Source organism: Otolemur garnettii, unplaced genomic scaffold (genome assembly GCF_000181295.1).
Source record: "Otolemur garnettii isolate 467f Iridium unplaced genomic scaffold, OtoGar3 scaffold00005, whole genome shotgun sequence".
Classification (NCBI taxonomy): domain Eukaryota; kingdom Metazoa; phylum Chordata; class Mammalia; order Primates; family Galagidae; genus Otolemur; species Otolemur garnettii.
The window spans coordinates 14,537,345-14,559,514 of record NW_003852400.1 but is presented as its reverse complement, the minus strand read 5'-3'; the positions used below and the strand labels follow the sequence as shown (position 1 = coordinate 14,559,514).

Here is a 22,170-nt window from a genome sequence, read left to right as displayed (position 1 = left end):
TTTACTCATTAATACTAATTCATACTTCTGGAGATATTGTGACTAAAGCCAATAGAAAGTACACACAATGACTCGTAAGATATGTTATTCCAATTGTGATAGTCTTTTCAAGTCTTTTATTTAAAAATAACTATGGTCCCCTCAGCAATCCTCATGCTTTGTGGTTCCTGTGTGTTTTATCATAATTACTGCTCACTTTTAGACCTTTCAAACTGTGAACATAGAACTGCTCAGAATTATCTAATTGAACCGTGGGATCTTGAAGAGGTGAGAGGGATTTCCTGCTGCTTTCCTGGTTCTGCTCACTTAATTTCTATTAGTGAAACCCAAGTCTATATTTTGATTTTTTTTATTTAGATGGAATATAGAGAATTTCTTAAAGAATATTATGATTATCTTACCCCATGAACCAAAGAAAGAAAACAAAGGTCATACTGAATATATTTTGCTGTGAATGCATGACTTTGAGTAAACAAATTAGAGATAAATTTGTCTGTGCTGGTTAGTTGGATCTGGCCATCAAAATAGTTTGATTCCTATTTTTAGGTAACTAGCAAACTTTCCCAGCCAGGTTTGGGAGTAATGATCCAATAAAGTATGAGATATTGGAAAGAGGACCCAGGGAAAAGAGTTCTGATGGGGGAGAGGAACAGAAGAATAGATGAGGATGGGAGAAGGAGTGAGGTAGAGATGAGAGATGGGTGGGGAGTGGGCCATGAATGCCAACTCCCCATGGTCTAATCCTCCTCCATGAGCACTAGCTACATGCCACCATTGCACCTAGACCCAGGTGGAGTGAATGCCTGCATCTGTGGCACCTGCAACTACTACCCAGATAGCTTCATGTGCTGCCACTGCAATCTTCATGGGGAGAATCAAGCAGAGTAAACTCCTACAACACCAGCCACTGTGGAGAGGGAGTTGCCTAGTCTGTCTAGGCTTCCAACAGTGGCCTGGGTAGTGCACAAAGATTATGTAGCACCAGCTTGGACTCTGACAATCACCAGTGAATGGGACAGCATGGAACAGCTATTGTAGGCCTTCTGCTCTTCTCTTGTTGAGACATTCACCTGGAGTACAGCACAAAAGCTTCAAATAGGGATCTCTCCTTCTTCTTACTAAGTAGGAGAGTTCCCAGAAAAGGAAACCAGATATGCCCCAAACCTATTTGTCCTGTGCTGAAAGAAAAGGTTTTATATGAGAGAAACCAGCAAAACAACCCTGACAACACGAAAAAATTAGCTAACTTTATACTCCTAAAGGATCACAATAGATCTACCAAAATAAAATTATTGACATGTCAGAAAGGAAATTTAGAATATGAATGGCAAATAAGATGAATGAGATTGGACAGAAAGTTGAAAACCAACATAAACCAAAACCATTTCAAAATGTGAATGAAGAAATGAAAAAGTTGCTAAAGAGATAGACAACATAAGAAAGGCTATAACAGAAATGAAGGAAATAAAACAGTCAGTTAGGAATTTTGATTACAGCAGAAAGCTGCAATAACAGGTTAGACCTAGAAGAAGAAAGAACGTCAGAGCTTAAAGACAAATCTTTTGAACTAACCAAGTCAGTCAAAGATGGAGATGAAAGAATAAATGAAACTGAACAATCACTCAGAGAAAAATGGGACTAGTGAAGCAAGCCAATGTATACATTATAGGCATCCCTGAGGGGGAAAAGAAGAAAGAGCAGAGACGGAAAGCCTATTTGAAGAAATTGTTGGAGAAAATTCCCCTGGTATTGCCATAGATTCAGATATCCAGATACAAGGTAGTCATCAAATACTGAGAAGATTTATAACAAATATGACATTTCCAAGACACTTAGTCACGAATCTAGCTAAAGTCAAAATGAGGGAGAAAATTCTGTAAGTTGCAAGATGAAAGTAACAACTAACCTATCTAACATCAGTCTAACAGCATACTTCTCGGCAGAGACCTTACAAACCAGAAGGGATTGAGGCCCTATTTTTTAGTTTTCTTAAATAGAACAATTGTCAACCTAGAATTCTGTATTCTGAAAGACTAAGTTGAATAAACAACATATAAATATAACTCTTTGCAGACAAGCAAACACTAAGGGAATTTGTCACAGAAAAATTAGAGTCTTTAGAGTGTAAAAACACCCAGAAGTTAAAGCTACAGCTCTAACTCAATAGCATGAGAGGGAAAACAGAACAATAAGGTATCATGCCACATGATGAACACAACAGTATTCCACATGTCAGTATAACACTGAATATGAATGGTCCTCATGTCACACTTAAAAGATACAGACTATGTAATAAATGAAGAAACACAACCCAAGAATATGTCATCCAAGAGACACATCTAACTAACAAGGACTCACAAAGACTCAAGTTAAGGGATGGAGAAAAGTATTTTGTGCAAATAAAATCCAAAAGCAAGCAGGTTAGCCATTGTCATAAAAGATAAAATAGGTTTTAAACCACCAATGATGGAAAAATAGAGGCAAAGATGGTCAATATATAATGATTTTTTAAAAAGCCATTCAAGAAGAAGTTAAAAATCCTAAATATATATGCACCTAATACAGGAGCTCCCCGATTCCTAAAACAAATTCTACTAGCTCCAAGCAAAGACATAAACAGTAGCATCATAATTGCCAGGGACTTTAATAACCCATTAACAGAACTGGACACATCATTGAAGCAAAAAATCAATAAAGAAACACTGGACCAAATGGACCTAATAGACATTTATAGGACATTCTATCCTTAAATTACTGAATATACATTTTTCTCATCGGTACCTGGGACATTTTCCAAGATTAATTGTATCTTAGGCCACAAAACAGGTCTCAAAATTCAAAAAAATCATACCGTGAATTATCTCAGATGACAGTGGAATAAAACATCCAAGAGAAGTTCTCAAATCTGCACAAATTCATGGAAATGAAGCAACCTACTGTCAAATGATTCTTGGGTCATTAATGAAATTAAGATGGAAATCAAATTCCTCAAATTGAATGACAAAAGAGGCCACAAGCTTTCAAGATCTATGAGGTATTGTAATAGCAGCCCTAAGGGGAACCTTCAAAGCCTTAAATGCTTATGTCAAAAAGACAGGTCATAAATTAACAACCTAAAGTCACATATAGCCAACATTATACTGAATTGGGAAAAGTTGAATGCATTTCCCCTAAGAACTGGATCAAGACAAGGATACCCATGGTCACCACTTCTATTCAACCCAGTGCTGGAAATACAAGCCATGACAATTGGGCAAGAGAAAGGAACAAAAGACATATAAACTGGGGAAGAGGGACTCAAACTATTCTTGTTTGCCTTTAATATGATCTTCCAGAGCTTGTATCTTGAAAATCCTAAAAGATTCCAATAAAAGACACCTAGAATCAATGAATAAATTGAGCAATGTCTCAGGTTAATCAATGTAAAGAAATCAATGGCACTTGCATATATCCATAACAGGCTGAAAGTCAAATCAAAGACTCAATAGCATTTACAATTGCTACAAAAACCTTAACATCTAGGAATATATTTGACCAAGGAGGTGAAAGAATCCTAAAAGGAGAACTATAAAAGACAGATAAAAGAAATTATAGATGCCAAAAGCAAATGGAAAATTATCCCATGATCATGGATTGGTAGAATCATTAAAATATCTATACTACCCAAAATGATTTACAGATTGAACACAACCCTCATCAAAATACTAACATTGTAATTCATAGATCTAGAACAAATAATTCTAAGCTTTATTTAGAATGATAAAAAGAACCTAAATAGCCAAAGCAATCTTAAGCAAAAAGAACAAATCTGGAGGTATTTACATCACTAGACCTCAACCAATAGAACAGAATAAAAAGTCCAGAAATAAAAACCATGTATTCATAACCCCCGATCTATGAAAAAGCAGACAACATACACTGGGGATAAAAGGTGCAGTGGTGTTGGAAAAACTGGATAGCCACATGCAGAAGAATAAAACAGGAGCCCTGTCTCCCTTGCCATATACAAAAATTAATTCAAGATGGACACAAGATTTAAATGTAAGTCATGAAACCATAAAAATTCCAGCAGAAATCCTGGGGAAAAGTCTTGTAGATATCATCCTAGGCAAAGAATATCTGACTAAGACTCCAAAGGCAAATATGACAATAAAAGTAAATAAATGAGACTTTAAATTTAAAAGCTTCTGCACAGCCAAAGAAATAATCAACAGAGTAAATAGATGACCTACAGAATGGGAGAAAATATTTGCAAAGTACACGTCCAACAAAGGGCTAATATCCAGACTCTACAAAGAACTCAACCAAATCGGCAAGAAAAACCAAACAAAAAACCAAGGATAACCCCACAAAAAGTGGGCAAAAGAATTGAACATAAGTTTTTCAAAAGAATGTAGACAAGGACAAAGAAATACATAACAAATTCTCAAAGCCACCAATCAGCAGAGAAACGCAAATTAAAAATACAATGAGATACTACCTTACACCTGTCGTAAATGGCTGTTATTAAGATGTCAAAAAATAATACATGCTGGCACAAATGCTGCAGAAAGGAATGCTTACACATTGTTGGTGACACTGCAAATTTGTCTAACTTCTGTGGAAGACAGTATGGAGATTCTTCAAAGAGATAAATGTGGATTTACCACTCAATCCACCAGTTCCACTACTGAATATCTGCCAAACGGAAGTCATTTTAAAAGATGCCTGAATTCGTGTTTGTCTCACGAGTGGATAAAGAAAATGTGGTGTCTATATTCCATGGAGTACTACTCAGGCATAGAAAGAATGAAATAATATCCTTTGTGGCAACTTGGACGGAACTGGAGACCACTATTCTAAATGAAGTATTTTAGGAACGGGAAAATAAACCCTACGTTTTCTCACTGAGACAGAGGAGCTAAATGATGGGTACACACCCGCAGGCACAAAGAGACATAAAGAACATTGGAAATCAAGAGGGAAGGAGGGTAGGAGGAGCCTGAAGGATAAAAACTAACCTGTGGGGTACAGTGAACTTTAGTCAGGTGACAAAAGCACGCTAAAAGCCCTGGCTTAAGCCTTGGATGTAGTACCAGGTATCCATGTAACAAAACCATTTGTGGCTCAGGGTCTGTGGCTCAAGTGGCTAAGGCACCAGACACATATATCTAAGGTGGTGGGTTCAAATCCAGCCCAGGCCTGCCAAACAACAATGATGGCTGTAACCAAAAAATGGCCAGGTGTTGTGGTGGGCACCTGTGGTCCCAGCTACTTGGGAGGTGGAGGCAGGAGACTTGCTTGAGCCCAGGAGTTGGAGGTTGCTGTGAGCTGTGATGCCAGAGCACTCTATCCAGGGGGACACCTTGAAGCTCTGTCTCAAAAAAAAAGAAAACCATTTGTACTCACTTTATAATTTGAAACGGACTTGGTAACTTGGAAGAAATGAAATTTGTATTTTTTTTTTTACAAACCATTGGGATTTTCATAATTGTATTAGATAGGATCTTCAACTTTACTAGGAGTGGTGGTAATGAGTACACTTATCTCATAATTGATTAGTAGATAATGTTTTTGTTTCCTTTATTTATTTATATAAAATTGATATATTTGTCCAAAAAAAATATGTTATTGCACCATTTGGGTGTGAATTTACCCAACTCCTCCTCCCCTCTCCCACCTATCTGGTTTCTGTTGAGTTTTACTTCATATGTGCAATAGTTGGTCAACTGTCAAATTTTAAAATACTGTTTTCATATAATTGAAAGGTGAATCATCTCAACAATTCATATAGCTTGGAAGTAAATAAATTCAATAATTTGCTATTAGTTCACAAAAGTCTTCAAGAATTCTTTAGGAAAGAGACAAAGTAGATAAAATTATTGTTAGTTAATATCATACTTCATTTTTTCTTGATATTGCCTGCTTCTTTAATAGTAAGAAGCAAATAAAGTTCTGGTAAAATTCTAAAAAAAAAAAAGAAAAGAAATGGAAACAAAGTTCACTACATAACAGTTTTCATAACACATCTCTATGTCCTTGCTGGAAAAGTGGATGAATGTTTGCCCACTTCCAGCGTTCTCTCACCTTTCCTAATTGCTGTGATTTCTAAGATATGACATCTGAAATGTCATCATCCTCTCTGTAAATTCCTTTGAGACACTAGAATGTGAGTTCCTTGGGCTTGGAGACATAAAATCATTTAACCTTATTAGGGGGTCCCTTATAATATCCTTCGCTATCCTGGAATTCCCCTTAGCCATGTGATGTCTGCCAATGGGATGATTTGCTTTGATGGAAAAAAGAGAAGCAATGTTAACATGACCTTCTCTGCTTGGAGGAGTAAGTTCAGCCCATTCTTTTATTCTTGGTTTAAACATAACTTTAAAAATTCTTTCATCTTCCTCAGCATTATTCATAATCCCAAGTTATTGCCTCTGTAATTCTGACACTGTTCTTAAAGGTTTGTACCATTCTTTCCTATCCAGTTCATAACTGTGTGCTGCTGCTTCTACCTTTGTACATGACCTTTAAAATGTTTTTTTTTCCTATTTATAAAAGAAATATTTACTGAAGTAATGTTGAAAATCAGACACTGGTATAAAGAAGAAAATAAAACACAACTGTTACTCTATCACTTAGAAATAATAACTATGCATATGTCAAATTAGGACCATTTTTATATTTCTAGCCTAGGATTTTACTTTGTAAGATTTTTTTTTCCCATAGCATGCAACAGTTTTGGACAACGAATGTTAATTTTTAAAGATTATTTTATTACATTAAAATTTACTCACTAATGTCCGTTTTTGGCAATTTAGGCTCTTCTAATTTCTTGCTCTTACATAAGATTATTTTGAATATTCTTATGTTTTACAAACTTACATCTTGAGACAGTTCTCAAACCAGCTATAATAATTTATTTAGATGATTTTTTCTCATCTTATCATTTAAAGTTATGTAGCTATATTAGTTTTCAATTCTTTGTGAGTCATTTTTTTTTTGTTTTCATCTATAAGAAAGTCTCCTGGATAGTTCTATGAATTTTAGAGAATTTTCCCCCTAGATTAGAGTATATTATCTGGGTGGATAATGTATTTACCTTTTCCCTAGCCACCTATCAATTTTCCAGTAAGTTTTCTCCTTCTTAGCCAGAGCCAAAATTACAAAATAATAAAGTTTTAGAACTGATAAAGATCTTAGGAATAGTCTTGTCTAGTACCCTTGTTTTCAGATAAATATATCACTTTTCTGTGGCTTTTAAAAGGAACAAATTAATAGCAGAGAAATATTTCTTGTATTGGTTTGGTGAGAAAATATGCTTGAGCTCAGCAGAAGGCCCGAGAAGCAAAGAGAAGTCTGGAAGTGAAAGCCTGCTTTGGCCAGGTCATGAGATGAGGGTCTCCAGATGATGAGAAAGAAAGCAGGTGAGGTTCTAATTAGTTTATCAGATTTGGGCAAGACACTGGCCAGCAATCGGAAATCTAGGGTTCTGGGGCTACTTCACTACTTCTCCTAAAAGACATAGTTTTAAGAAATGTCAAACTATATGACCACAAGGTGCCAAGTGGATTAATGTTTTAGCTGAGAATCTTGTTCTAATTATGGTCTTTACTCTTAAACAGAAATTTGGTGGAAGTCAAATCATACTTGTATAAATGTGGAAATACAGAATGGGTTGGTGAAGATTCAGGGATAGTAAACAGGCAAATGCCTAGGGCTCCACAATTTGCATCAACACTGGGCTTTGGACTACTTGTGAGTTTGAATTTAGTACATACGATCTTCCTCAGTCAAGACTGGATTAAGGACAATATGAAGCTGAGGATGCAGGTTGGAGTTCTTGGCACCTACTGCTGTGAGGGCATAGACTGGAGAAAGGCAGGGATGACAAAAATCAAAGTGTGACTGTACTAGATGCTCTGAGTTGGCCAAAAGAGGTTTCTAGCAGATTAAAGGATGGTTAATACTGCCTCTTATTTTTTACTTTACCTTACTTCTATGATATATAAGGGTCTATTAGAAAAGCTTTGCTCATATACTTCATCTGTTTGCTTCTCGGCTTTTCAGCTAAGATCAAGTATCACATACATCATCTAAATGCGTAGCCTACATGTTGCCCACTCCCTATAGGATTTCTGCTTCTATGCTCACTCCCCCCCATTGTGCACTCCCCCCTCTTCCACTAAATAAATCTGCTTCAGTTATGTCTATGATTTTTAGTGATTCTTTGCATGTTTTCAAGAGAGAAGCTAATCTCTGACCTATTTTATTTTTTTAACAAAGTATATTTCAATTTGCATATTTTGGTCATTAGTTATACCACTAAAATTTAGAATATACCTCTAAGAATATATCAATTTTATTTATTTATTACCTATTTTTAAAATATGGAACACTTCATGAATTTGCATGTCATCTTTGTGCAGGGGCCATGTTAATCATCTCTGTATCATTCCAATTTTAGTATATATGCTCCCGAAGCAAGCACTAATTTTTTTATTTTTTGAGACAGAGTCTCTGTTGCCCTGGGTCAGGGCCATGCTGTCATTATAGTTCACAGCAACTTCAAACTCTTTGACTCAAGTGATTTTTTTTTTTGCCTCAGTCTCCCAAGTAGCCTGGACTACAGGTACCCATATGCCTGGCTAATTTTTTGCTTTTTGTTTTTTTTCTATTTTTAGTAGAGATGGGTCTTATTCTTGTTCAGGCTGGTCTTGAACTCCAGAGCTCAAGCAATCTACCTGCCTCAGCCTCCCGGAGTGTTAGGATTATAGGCGTGAGCCACCATGCTTGGCCAATATATCTGTTTTAAAAGAAAATTCTATCATGTTTGTTAGATTTATTCTTTTGGCCTTCGTATATTAATTTGAGGACTTTTTCACATTTCTCACAACCTGCTGCTTTTCTATAGAGAATTACTTGGTATTTCCCCTTGTTATTAGTTTTTATGCTAATACTTTTATTGTTTTCCATGGTATTCAGTTATACTTTTATTGAGATATTTTCCTTCTCTTCTTGGGATTTTAGTTTAAAATCTTCTTGATCACATCAGCAGCTCTTCTAACAGATTTTTTTCCAGGTCCTTGTGAGATACACTTCATCCCTTGCCAGATGCTACATCAGATACTTGGGTAATCTTTACAGAATTTCTTGGCTTAGAATTATATAAACATATTGATGAAATTCATGTAGCTTCTGCTGAGAGCTTTAGCTTAGGAAAAAAAAATGCACAAAAAACCTCTTAGGCTTAAGAGTTTTTGTTGTTGTACCCCCCGCCCCCCCATGGGACAAATACACTGCCAATGCAGTCATGCCCTTCTTTTGATATTTAAGATCTTGTTGTTCTTTCAACTGTTTCTTTTCTTTCTTTCTTTCTTTTTTTTTTTTTTTTGGCAGTTTTTGGCTGGGGCTGGGTTTGAAACTGCCACCTCTGGCATAGGGGGGCGGTGCCTTACTCCTTTGAGCCATAGGTGCTGCCCTTTCAACTGTTTAACCCTCATCTCGACCTTTCCCATTGCTGAAAGAATTAACAGAATAGTTTTAAAATTAAAGAGAAATTAAAGCACATTTCTAAAAGTCTATATTGTGAATGATTTTTGGTATTTTTATTTCCTGAACATATTTCAGAGAAAAAAAATTCTAAGACACTTGAGCAAGAAGAATCTTTCTTGGTTTCCTATTTAGTTTTGGATATGAGCCTTTGTCTAGAAAATGGAGAAATCAAACTTGACTAGACATCAATCTGATCGTTATTCTACTTAGACTATAATTTTTTAGGATAATGTCTTAAAAATATTGATGACAATAGTTCAACCTCATTCCTAACCCTACTTGCAAGCATACCAATGACATGAAGCACAGATCTGGTTATAGAACTGGGATCCTTAGTCTCTTAGTGTTGCATTTTTTTCTTTTTTTTTAAGGACCACTAGTTGGTTATTAGCTATCATTGCACTTGGATTTTGTTTTCTGGTTTTCAGTTTAAAATTACTTGAGAATTTACACTTTGGAAGCAGGGATGTGGTATTTTCCTTAAAGACTTATAACTGAGTGTAAATTACCATCTCTGACCTATGCCACAGATGTATATGTGTCCTAAGGGCCCATAAATCCTACTTGAATAGGAGATATCTTTCCAAAAAGGATTAGGTGTCTTTCCAAACAAACCATTAGATCACACTGTTTCTACTACTCCTTCTCTAATAATCCCTGAAAATGAATTGGGCCATCAAGATATAAATAAACATTGAGATTTGGTGCACTATTATAGCAATTGGTGTTATCTTAATTTATACTTTATACAGGGGCACAAAATAAGGAATATGTTGCCCTCAGTGAGTTTGCAGTCTTTTTGCATAAAGAGAATGTACAATAGAAGACAATTATTTTAAGTATTATACGTCAGTATAATTATTAGGAAGTAAGGTAGAAATAATTCATGGGCCTAGGGGTGAGATGTATTTTACTAAGAAGACTTCTTAAGTGAAGATAATATATATATAGGGACTTAAGAGATATACAAAACCTACTCAGTTACAGAGGACAGGAGATTCTATGCAGAAGTACAGTCTTATGAGTCTTGGGGTCAAGAGACAACATATAATGAATAACAAACTATTTAGTGTATTTAGAATATAAAATATGAAGAAGTGATGGGACAAGAAATTGTAGACACACTCAGAGGTCAGATCATTGAGAGTCTTATAAGCGATGTAAGGAAACTTTATAGCCTATGGATGATGGAAGACATATTTTAGGTTTTTAGTAGTTAAGATGACATTGGTAGATTTATAGCTTTAACAGATTTTTTTTGAAAGTTATAAAGATACTGGTTGTGGTCATTTAAAAATGTGCTTTCAAATTCTTTGATGCTCCTTCTCTGAGAAGGTAGAGCTTGACTTTCCTTCCCTTGAATGTGAGCTAACCTTAATGACTTACATCGAACAAAGAGAATAAAATGGAAGTTATAGTGTGTGACCTCAGACATGAGGCCATGGAAGTCATTCAGCCTCCTCTTTGTTCTCTTAGATCAGAGATCTGGGAAAGACAACTGCCATGTTGTGAAGGCATTTAAGAAGATTTGTAGAAAGGCCCATGTGGCAAGGAATTTGGGGCTTTCTGCCCAAAATATTGGCAGAAAACCATTTTGCAAGTAGATCCTGCAGGTCAAGTCTTCAGATGATTTTACACTCAGCCAATGGCTTGAGTGCAACCTCTGGAGAGACCTTGAGCCAGAACCACCCAGATAAGCTACTCCTAGATTTCTGACCATCAGAAATTGTGTGAGATGATAAATGCTTGCTGATTTACATGGCTGCATTTGGGTACATTTTCTTGCACAACTGTAGATAACTGATATGCTATTTTTGGAGGAGAACAGGACTTCATTGCAGGCAGATACAGCAAGAAGCCTGCTGTAGTTGACCAGGTCAGAAATGGTAAAGGTCTAGTTTAGAGTAGGTAAAGGTGGATAGGTGGCAAAAGATATAAAAACAGTAGGAGCTAAAGGTGTTTTGGACTTAGAAAATGATTAAATATGGTAGTAGAGGGAGTCAAATTTGATTTCCATGTTTCTGGTTTGGTGATGGTGGTGCTGGGACACAGAGAAGCAGCATCCTGGGGAGAGAATGGGTTCAGTTTTGGTCCTTCAGTCTGCACGTCTATATGATGTCCAGGTGGAGTGTTCAGAATATATCCATCAATGAAGAGATTAAGATGGATTAAGAAACCATCAGCATAAGAGTGGGTAGTTGGAATGATAAACATAAATATTATTTAGTAAAAATATAGAGTGAGAAAATCCAGTGGGATGAATGGGACATTGCAGGAAGGCATGAAGGAAATCAGAAGTCAAGAAAGAAACTTGAAAAGTTTGGCCTGGTTTTGGACATTAGATAGGAATCCTCATTCTCTAACACTGAAGAGAAGGCAAGAATGAGTGTCCTAATAAATCATAAGAGGAATCATTCTTGATATGTCCTGTTTTCCACATAGAATAGGAGGCAAGATCACTTGCTACAAGTAAGGGTGATGCTAGCTGAGCAGAGAGGAAAGTCTTTGGAGCTACAAAAGGAAAATGAAGAACAAAGTAAGAAAGGCCAATTACAGGAATGAATGGCTTGTGCAGCATGCTCAGCCATGTCTTTGATGTGACACTGATGAGGAAATATGACAATATATATAACTGGGGATCATTCTGTTTCACTTCAGCTAGAACCTAACTGCTGATAACAGTACCATAGATAACAGCTTATCTATGCAAAACATGTTAAAAAGGTTGTGAAACTGGTTTTGTAACTCTTAGTTCATTACCTAGGGTGCAGAAGGAAGTCAGCATTGATCTAAAAGACATTGGAGAAATGGCACTCTTTTAGAGAGCTTTAGTTTTCTGTGTGTTACCAGTTTCTACACACTAATAGTGAGGGGTGGAGGTGTTTTTATACATTTTAAAACAAAGAGAAAGGGATTTGTGAAAGCCACCTGGAAAGTTTGACATGAGTCTCTTAGAGTTTAAGGGACATGATTAAAAGGTAAAGGTCTTGTTGGACCTGGCAGAGCAATACGAGAATGAGTTGCTTTGGGAGCTACTAACAGCTCCACCATCAGAAGGCTAACGGTTGTTTCCCATGTACCATCTGTGTTCCTCCATAAAGAAACCAGCTCATGTTCTCTCTAAAAGGAACCCTGCCCCAAGCAACCTCTTAGGATGATTCATTGACTCAAGATGCAGAGGCAGGAATTTTTTCCCATATTACTGTGTACATGAGAATGTAAAAAGTCCATTAAAGACACAAGAATGTCATGAGGAGGTCCTGGTTGATGAGGTGGGATGTGATGAATTTTAGGAACTAGTTGTGTATCCATTAGAAGTGCCTCACAGGTGTGTGAAATGTGAACCTGGAGTTTGGTAAGAAGATGAGAAGATTAGCTGTTACCTGTGTAGAAGTGATAGTTGTAGCCCTGGGAGTGGGTAAGATTCCTGACTAAATGAGCTTATTGCAAGTTCTTTACCCTGTTCAAGTTATGAACTCTCTTGCGAATATGATGAAAGCTATGCAAGTCCTTGCCAGGAAAATCAGCAAGCACACAAACACAAAATTTTATAGACCCTGGATTATGATAACTTGGTATCAAAAGAAAAGAGAAGAGAGCTGACATAAGAACCTTGTACAATACTTTGATTAAGGGAACAGAATGAAGAGAAAGATGACACAGCCAGAGAAGACAAAGCAGCGTGATGAAGGTGCTTTAGAAGATGCTTTGAAGCATCTGGAACTGCAGAGTGTGACGAGTGTCTGAGAGCTGAGAAGTTGGATTTGGGGATCACTGGACTAGGAAGAAGTCATTCAGTAGAGTGGTAGAGACAGAAGTAGAACTATAGAAAGATGAGGAATAAGTGGATTATGAGACTAAGGGAAGCTAGTAAGTGGAAACATGAAGTATATTCTGCTTTTGTAATAAGTTTAGTCATACAGGTAAGAAGAGAGGTCAGTGCGTTGAGGGAACATGCAGCTTGGGGAAGATTTTGCAATATAATTTTAAAAATATTGGGCATGTTTGTAGATAGAAGAAACAGAATTAAGATTCAAAGATAAAAAAAATAGACAGCTGTTAAGAAATTTTGCTGATTATTTTCCTGTTCAATGTCACTACTAGCTATGGTTGTATTTTTGGAAAACAAAATAGTGTTCACACAGATGACAATAACTCCCAGTTAAACCTTATAAGGATCCACTCCCGGGACATAAGGAAACAATGAAAAACAGAACTGTATGAAGAAGACAGCCATATGTAAAAATTGTCTATCTCTAAGCCTAGCCAAAGTGTTCCTACACAAAATGGAGGCATAATCGTGGACAGCGCTGGGCAGAGGCACTCTCAGTAGCAGAAGCTAACTATTGTACCTCGGTGTTCTTGGTTCTCCATACCTATCTTTTTTTAGTCCTTAATATAAGTGTTTCTCAGTCTTGGCTGTCCATAGGAATCTTGTGAGGAAGTTTAAAAAATACTGATGACTGGGCCCCCCTTTGGTGATTCTGGCTTTATTAGGGAGTGGGGTGAAGTGTGGGCATAGAAAGGTTTTAAAGGTAACATTTCGTACAGCCACTGCTTCAGCGTGTTCAGTAAGCTTCAATTCAATTGTACAGGCCATCTGGATGTTTCCCAAAAGGTGTTTGAGGAAGGTGTGGTCACTAGCAAGTCTTGAGAGTCTTAGAGGGCTCCATGGAGGCATTCTTATTCTAGGAACATTTTTCTTATTTCCCCTTTAACAGGCGAGGCTTTTCACCCATAGTTGTGAGGAAGCAAGCAATCCCAGGAACTTATTGTTGGGACGTTTGTAAAATTCGTGCTCAGGGGAAATCTAAGGATAAGGCAGGGCTCCCAGGAAATAGACTTCCTTCCCTTTCAAAATCACCAGCTGATGATCAGCCAGGCTGCAGGGAGACTACCGTGCTTTGCTCTGGGTTGAGGAGACAATCTACACATGGCAGGTGGGATGAGTCTCTCTTCCTCAGTTACTCTTCTAGGGTAGAAGCAGTGAGCCACACAATTCTATTTTCAGAATACATTTTCAGGGTAAGTCTATATTAGGCCAGCAATTCACTTCCCTTTCCACCCCCTCCTCTCTAAGATTCCCAGTTCTCTAAAAAAAGGGGCCATTAGAAAGTGTGAGAATTGCCCAAGGATTACATGGAGTTGTGGTAGCTAAAGTGAATGCCTCATTAGCATGTGAGAGAAAAGCCCAGACAACACCATCAAAGGGTATAAAACCAATCCAATGGGGTGAGGAGGGGGTGGTTAGAATTAATTTAATCACTTTAAAGCCAATGTGAATGAAAGAAGAATTATTTCCCTATTAGTTATTTAGCCTGCATGGGAGTGAAAGTGTACACATTTTCTTGTGAATACAAACTTGCTGATTACCTAAATTTATTCCTAAGCGATGGATGGCCTACATAATAAAAACAAAATTAAAAATATTTTGACATTTCAGCTGGTCTTTGGAAACCAGCAGAACCTTAAGGAAGCACAACAGGCTTAGGGGACTATCTGATACAGCATATTATAACATACTACTGTTACTATAATAGCGTGGTGACAATTGAAACAGTGGAGACATATAAAAGCATGGCACGTAATTAATTTGAATTAACAATCTCATGAGGTCACTTTTAATTTGTATCCATGAACTGGACAAAAGTTTCCCACTGGAGGTGGTATGGAGGGTAGGTAGAAATGAAAAACAAAAACAAAAACCTAACCAAACAAAAACTCAAACAAGTGGAGGAGGGAAGCAGGGAGGAAGGAGAGGGACAAGGGCCCTGTTTAGCTACCCCAAATTTCCCTGCAAGCCAACAGTTTGGCTCCCTCCAGTGTCTACTTGAAGAGCCTGTTGTTTACTGAGTGGGTGAAAGTGACTAGAAGGCTTGTCCGGTAATTACTAGAGCTTCCAACCCAAAAGAAATGCTGGTTGGTATTATAGGACTTCAGGCCTCTGTGCTCCAGCTGGCATCTCTTAAGAGCAGTGCATGTGAGGACCTTTCAAATTTTCTGGAGGTTTGGTGCTTGGCAGAGGTGCTTAATATAAAAGGGCCAAGGTACCTAAGCAGTTGGTAGCCTCTGGCCAGTGCATAATCAGTTTTACCTCTGCTGTCCACTCTCCTCCAGGGAGCATCTTCTGGGAGCAGAATAAAGCAGTGAGGATTCCCCAGGAGTGGCTGAAATGTGATGACGTGGCTGCATTGAGAACTTGGTCACACGGAGAGATAATATAATGAATTAAAGATCTGCTTAGTGTATATGGAGATAACCTACCTCCATTTAATGAAATCAGAAAAATGCAGAGCTAAGGAAAATTCTAAAGGATAAAATGGGATTCTTACTGTGATATGCACTGATTTTTCTTAACTAAAAGCAAAGCAATCACTATGCAACATCGTCTGTCTTAAACCGCAGGTATTTCCTCTGTTTCTGCTTTAGGAACCTAGTTGGATCATCTGCTATTCTGCGCCCTTAATTCTGCAACAATCTGGCCCAGGCAGGCAACTCTACTATTTAGGTCAGATGTGCAAAAGCTGCATTGTTAGTTACCTGGCATATGTAGAATATAAATCATTACACAAAAAATATTGAGAGATTTTGACATTTGGAATAGAGAGGATCCATAAGTCTTTGATTTGATAAGTTGATTCCTGCTGCTTCCTTCCTGTCAGAGGCACTGAGCTTGAAAATGAGATCAAACTTCCGGAAAGAAATATGCTTTATATAAATGTTCCTACTCATATTATTTCATAGTCTCCTATGACAACCTTCACGTCAAAGATTTATTCTGGGTAGTTAAGTTATACAACAAAATATCTGATGTGAATTTTGGCAAGAAATTCACTAACTAGAGAATTTGCCAGGAACAGGTATCCATATGGAATAAACAGAAGTTGTGAGAACAGGTAAGCGCGTGCTTACTGGGGGCTGCTTCTCTGAATTAGTTGCCTAATTTTCCCTGATAAAGTATCATTAAGCTCATCGGTGCCTCAGTCTATCTTTTCAGTAAAATGTTCTCCATAAACAAGTCAATTTTCTCATTAAAACCACACACACATACATACACACAACACCTAGCTCAGATACTAAAATTCGTTAGCGTAATAAAGGGGTTCTGAAACTTACAGGGCCATTTGGAGAATGTGAATGATTAAACAGAAACAAAAACCCAACTGGCTTCAAAAGATCAAGCTCTGTGCCATATAACTTCCAGAGAGATACCCAGTTTTGAATATAAAACCTATCATTTAACATTGCTCAGGTTTTAGGTGAAAAATGCCATAAACCTATCCATGGCTACACACATCCATGAATACACTATGAAGACTATTTTAGTTTTCTTAAGGTTAAGGGTGTTAAGCCTGAGAGAGGCGATGTCTTCTGAATGGAGTCATGTTTTCTTTGCTATAAAAAAGCAGAATGATTTCTCGAAGTATCTTTCCATTTGCTTCACTGAGAAAGGCATTTTCTGAAGTTAGTGTCAAGAAAAGGGAAGCTAATCAGATCTTTTTCTGTGGTGGGAGATGCAAGAGTCTCTCTATAAAATAGGTTATTAATTCTCACAACCTTATTCCGGATTCCTGTGCTTATTAAGTGAGGCTTAGAACCTTTAAAGGATTATTTGACTTAAAATACCTTCCAGCTTCTCCTGTAATTAACATTAACATCAAGCTCTTATGTCTAGCTTCAAGACTCTCTGGAAGTTAGGAGCACAATACAATTTAGATAAAATGATTAGAAGGTAAGAATATTCACAAAATGTGAAGGACAGAAGATCTGTCTGACAGCCCACATTATTGTGTTGTCCTCCAACTTATTCTTCCTAAGATTTTGCCAAATATAAGTAAACGTCTGACACTCTGAGTTAACATTTAAAAATATGCTTTAGTTTTATAATCACTGCAGTGCAGAAGTTATTAAAGTTACAGCAGTTCAGCATGAAAGAAGCCAGGAAATGTTCTGCATTATTTCGCTTCCTTATACTAAATGATAACTTATATGGAATTCTCATTTTCTTAATTTTAGATCACACATAGAATCTTTAGAAACCACAGAACTATAACATATGGCTTATAGAGAAGGTTGTAAAATTCATAGTGGGGTCTATAAAAAAATTCCAGAAAAATAAGTAGAAAGCATTTGATTAATGGATGTATTTTAATTAACATCCATATGAGATTAGAAAAAGAGTTGAATTAGTGTGATTGGAAATAGGGTATCATTACTATTAGTGCAATGAGTAAGAAATGTATGTCAGTGACTGTCTAAGTGATGACTTGTGTTAGCCTTAGTAAAATTCAGTGAACATTTAATAAGCACCACCAAGGGCCAGACACTGGTAGATATTATATTATATTTTGTATTACAAATATATTTTTACATTTATATTTTGATCTGGGCAACATTGTGAGGTAGATAGTATATCGAGGTTTGAAAAAATTTCCTACACTTTTCAGGATAGGATAGCTTGTAAGTGATAGAACTGGGATTCACAGCATGTTCTGCAACAAAATGTGTGGTGCTCATCTACCTCACCATGTTTTATTTCTTACATATGTTTAATATGGAAGAAAATAAAACATGAGGAAATCTATTTCTTTCGTTCTAGGTAATAGTTTGATGAATGAAAACTGTATCCTTCTAAACCAAGTTGCATAGCTGCCACAATCGATAATGAGTTCTAGAATAAAAACTCTTACATTTTAAGCCTAAAAGCAGTTTTAGATATCCTTCTCAGAGAGTTGAGAAAGAAACAAGACAGTTTCTAATATTTTAGAAATAGTATTTTTCATTGGTGTTCAAATGATGGTGACCAGATCTTCCCAAAGCTAAGACTGTCACTGCTCATCAGTCCTGGAGGTTCGATTAAAAGTGAAATTAATGATATCCATGACTTTGGGCTTATTACCACAGATGTGTCAAGAGGAGGCCAGTATGTAGTTGAATCTTGTTGTTGTGTTGGTGAATCACCTTCTATCGGCTTCTCAACCAAATGCAACCTTCATCTGTTTGTGTCAGAGTTACGCAGGCTGTACTGGGCAGAGAGAATTTGTCATCGCTTCTGGATGAGCCTACTGTAGCTTCTGAATGCACTCTTTGTTCCAGAATCCTTAGGACACAATAGATATTCATCAACAATGCCTTGTTTCTTTTTAGTGTGTCAAAAACAATTGAGATAAACAGTGTGTAGAATCTGATCTCTACCTCTAATGCACAAATAATTTTGAGCTTTCCCTCGCAGAAATGACACACTGACATCATAGTAAGCACCAAATAAATGCTCATTGATTGGTTGTTTGATTGATTCACTCTATATCCCAAACAACTGTGCAAACATCCGGATGATATCTAATATCCACAACTCATATATCACCAAGTTCTTTAAATTTTTAACTACTAATGTTTTTCTTTAAATCATCCACTTGTCATTATTTCAACATCTGCCAACTATTTTCAATCTACCATCCTCTGTGTTCTTTACATGGCAAAAAGTCCCATAACTGGTTCACCTGTTCTATTCCAGCTCCTTAACCCCTAAAATCCTCCACATTCCAGTAAGAGTTTTCTTTTTAAATTAGTGAATGACTGACCCTATTCCTGCTTTATGTACTTGAATGACTTTTCATTGTTCTGGGATAGGGACAGCCCTCCCCATACAGATGGTGTTAAAACAATGTACACACATTTTAAGAAGGGGAAAACTGTATTAAAATTTAATACTCCGGTTACATTTGACTTGTGCAATTACAAGAGGTGCTCAAATGTGACTTGTATTCATCTTTTATTGGTATATATTGAGTATTATAATTGCTCTGGTTGTCATGTTTTCTTCATGAAAGTCTGACTTCCACGATATCAAACCCTCTTGTATGTTCCCACAGCAATTCAAATTTATTTTTAGCATGCATCATAGTTGAAATTTCATATTTTTCTTGCCTCAGCCTCCCAAGTAGCTGGGACTACAGGCACCCACTATTGCGCCTGGCTACTGTTTGTTGCAGTTGTCATTGTTGTTTAGCTGGCCTGGGCTGGGTTCTGAAAGTATTACAAATTGTGTATAGAACCAGCACATTGTACCCCATGATTGCATTAATGTACACAGCTATGATTTAGTAAAAAAAAAGAAATTTAATATTTCTTTGAGGCACTTGATTAATCTCTCTCTCACTAGCTAATAAGCAACACATGGTTAGAGACTTAAATGGGTTGCAATCTTATAAACAAGCTTCTTAACTCTACAAGGCCTTTTGACCTGGCCACAACATTGCTTCTTCTATCTTATCTCCAAGGAACTATAAGACACATAATTCAGTCGAATTTAAGAAATGTTTATAGATTTTCTTTTGACCCATGTTCTCCTACAGGTATTGTTCCATTTCCTTGTCCATGGTTAATGCAAAACTTTGCAAACCAGCAGTAGTCACTATTTCTACTTACTCATATCCAATTTTCTCCAGCTTTTTTTAAACTCCCAACTCACTGTAACAATGGCTTTCAAAGTGCCAAACTCCTGAGCGCCACTAATTTTTGGAATCAAGATTCTAAAGGTGTTTGATCTCATCGATGTTTCTCACCTCACTGGCCCTTCCCCATCGTCACAGTTAACCGCTCCTTTCTTCTGGGAAAACTGCTTCTCTTTGTTTTCATGATACGACTTTCTCCTGTCTTGATTCTTACCTCATTGACTCCTGTTTACCATTTCTTTAGATTATACCTTCCTGATGTGACTGTAAATAGCAATGCTCCAGTGCGGGACCTGAGAGTCTCTATTTTCCCATATTTACATTTATACCCCATGTGATCTTATGGATTAAATGATTTCTGCTATTAGTATCAAATATATTATAAATATATTTTGAATTTCTAGTTAAGGGTCATTGAGCATTTGCAAAAAAAGTACTCTTTGATTTTCATCAATTGCATTCAGATAAATTCCTAAATATTGGACCCAAATTTGAGGCATTTAAAAAATTTGATGTGCTGCTGCTTTAACTCATCAGGGCCAAATTACAAAATAAATGAGAAACTACAGCAAAAAATCTGAGTGGATAAGTTTTCTTTAGAAACAAATGCTAGGTTTGGTGGCTCCCATGGGTTTTGAAGATTAGTTGTACTGATGCTAAAGTATAAAGGCACAGATACATAAAAAATAATTTAGTCTTAGAATGTGTCTGGGAAAAGGTCACTGAGGAAGATTGTGTTTCATATGAAGCTCATAGCTTCAAAAATTCGTCTTTAATATAAAAGTTAATCACTTAGAAGACAGAGTCTAACAAGATATCATAAAACTATTTGGATACATAAGAAAAATTTGGAGCAAATGACTGACATAGTAATAGTCTTATAAATACAGATATACCTAAAACCAAATATTAAAATAAATGTTTTATCATTAAAATTTATTAATTTCCTCTTACCACTATAAAGGCAAACACTCTAGAGGGATATTAAAACTTTATCACTGAACTATGGAAATATGTTCCATAAATCAGTCAATATAAGCAGCTCATTGGAATTCAACAATTATTTACTGAGGGTTCATTGTGTTGAGGTCTTTATTCTTCCACTTCTTTTTCATTAGTTTATTTAGTCACTGGACAATTACTTATTACTTTTAAGGCATTATTACAGGCTCTAATGATGCAGAAATGACCAGGACATTGCTTTCCCTGCAAGAAATGTAGAGATTAATGACACCATTCATTAATAAATAATGAAAATATTGAAAGATAATCTTTGATTCTTATAATGAGGTGATTTCAAAGCCTATAATCTTGGATTTTAAAAATATATGAAATAGAAGAATTCGTCTTTCCATTTGTTTCCAGCAAAACAAAAAGCATTTAAAAGTAAATTTGGTTAAGATACCTGCAATGATTTTTGGAATATATGGTTTATGAGATAAGTAGTTAGTGTGTTTGCAACTAATACATTTCCTCAACTCTGATACCGTTCATTGTAAGATTAACCATGAATATGTCTAGCTTTTTGGAAAAAAATGCATTATTACATAAAGTGTGTGAATAAATTGAATTATATCTCAATTACAGAAATATTAAACTGTGAAAGGAAAGTGCCTATTATGCTTTATGGAGGAATTATACTATTAAATCAATTTACTAGCTAATGGTGGTTTCTAGCCTTATTTGACTTATTGATTGGCTTCATGATTTTTGAAAAGTCATTTAAAAAACACATCTTGCAATTAATGTCAGAACAACATTGGCAGCAAAAGTGCTTTTTATTCTTTAAAAATTGAATTGGTCCCATCTATATTTACCACTGCAATTTAATTCAAAGTATTTTTACTTTTTAAAATTGTTTAAGGATCCTCTGCTTCCGTGATTACATTAAATTTGTTTTTTATCTTCAGAAAATGAACATTAGAAAATATGGTTTTGAGTCCACATTCCATTAAATACCTTGTGACTTTTTAAAAATTGCAAGCACATGATCATTAGTAAGTTAAATATGACACATAGCTTGTTTTCCATAACTACATAACAGAGACAGTGGCTACTTGAGGTCAAGTCTGCAGATGCCCAGTACCTACCACTGGGTCCAGCACATACAGGAAGTGCTTAGTAAAAGTTTCTAGGAAGAATAGATGGATGTATCAAAATATACTAGGTTAAAGTAAAGGAA

At 36.3% G+C, this 22,170-nt stretch overlaps 1 protein-coding gene and 1 non-coding gene across 3 annotated transcripts in view; both read right to left on the bottom strand.

Moving 5' to 3' along the window:
* The window catches only part of GRM3 (glutamate metabotropic receptor 3), a 218,920-nt gene that overhangs the window by 180,970 nt on the left and 15,780 nt on the right, over positions 1 to 22,170 (bottom strand). The window lies entirely within an intron of this gene.
* On the bottom strand, positions 8,364 to 8,470 carry LOC111722068. Its single transcript, XR_002771015.1, has one exon. It is a non-coding gene; the product is annotated as a U6 spliceosomal RNA (small nuclear RNA).